Here is a 1,301-nt window from a genome sequence, read left to right as displayed (position 1 = left end):
AATACAGGACAACACTTGCTCATAAACAGTCATATAAATTACCAGTAGGTCGAATATTGATGCATTTAACTCCAGTTTTACTCCAACAGAAACCTGACACAAATGAATGAATCTTATCTCCTCTCAGCCTAATAAAGTAAAGAGTGGAAAGTCTTTGATTAACATCGCTGTGTGTGTTTAGTAACCACAACAACTGGACATTTTTCTCCAACCAACAGTTGAGTTTTTATATTTATATATATATATATATACTTATATTTGGTCATTTCAATCAATTTCCAGGTGAACTAGTCTCTAAATTTCCAGGTTTTCCGGGACGGATTGTGTTATTTAAGATAAAAACAAGCAGTCATGGAGGAAGAAATATACTAAATTCAGACTTATAACAAAAGTAATAATTTCCACTTTAGATTGAATCAGACGAGGCTGTAAAGAGCTGGAAAGACGAAAAAGGGCACCAGATGACGGCGGCCATTTTGGGCCCCCCTTTTCCCGGTTAGATGGAGTCATCTGATCCCGGGGGTTGCTAACTGCCCTCCATTACGGCTCATATTTCACCGGCGTTGACTGGCAGGCTGATTGAATTACAATGGAGGCGGGGCGGCAGCGGCGGCCAGAACAGGCTGTTTAGATGCAGGTGACCAGCAGATAGAACCAGTGACACCAGTTCTGCTCTGGTGGTAACGAACTCGCGGCGTCTGACACACAGCGGGCTCCTTAGCTACTACCTGCTTTTAAATCTGAGCTTAAACGTCGTGATGTCATTTTCTTGTTCAAGATAAAAGATAATGGAAGATAATGATGCTTAAAACTCACTGTGACATTCATTTAGCCAACAGATTAAATAAAGCTTATATTGTTTTACAGATCTGAGTGAGGAGCTAAAATACAATTAAAACTTTAACAGAGAAACATGGATTATTTCCAGGATTTTGGGGCAATTTAAATCAATTCCCAGGTGTTTCCAGGAGTGGAAAAGACTTTCACTAGTTAGCAACATATGACCGGTTGAGTGTCTTCAGTCAGTGTGTCTTTGCACTGCAGCGCCCTCTATCTGCACCACGCTGTATAGAGAAACAGCAGCTTCGTTCCTTCGTGGTAATATTTCAGATGCTTTTCAATCCGCTCAGTGATTATTTATTAATGGATTTTATTATGCTAGATATAAATTGTTGCACCTTTAATGCTGTGAAGATGGCTGACGGGTCTGCTGCCGCCGCTCCGGGGATGGCGGCCATTAACATGTCATTACACCAGCAATATCAGTAACACAGGGGCGGGCAGAGTGTGTGTGTGTGTGT

The 1,301-nt window shown here is 41.4% G+C and overlaps 1 protein-coding gene across 1 annotated transcript in view; it reads right to left on the bottom strand.

The window, feature by feature from the left end:
* LOC118334624 (sodium channel protein type 5 subunit alpha-like) overlaps nucleotides 1-1,301 on the bottom strand; it is a gene marked incomplete in the record, with an annotated part of 132,162 nt that overhangs the window by 104,888 nt on the left and 25,973 nt on the right.

The sequence above is a fragment of the Morone saxatilis genome, unplaced genomic scaffold (assembly GCF_004916995.1).
Source record: "Morone saxatilis isolate NCDOM2014 unplaced genomic scaffold, NCSU_SB_2.0 Contig0, whole genome shotgun sequence".
Taxonomy (NCBI): Eukaryota; Metazoa; Chordata; class Actinopteri; family Moronidae; genus Morone; species Morone saxatilis.
This window is presented reverse-complemented; position numbering and strand designations above follow the sequence as displayed.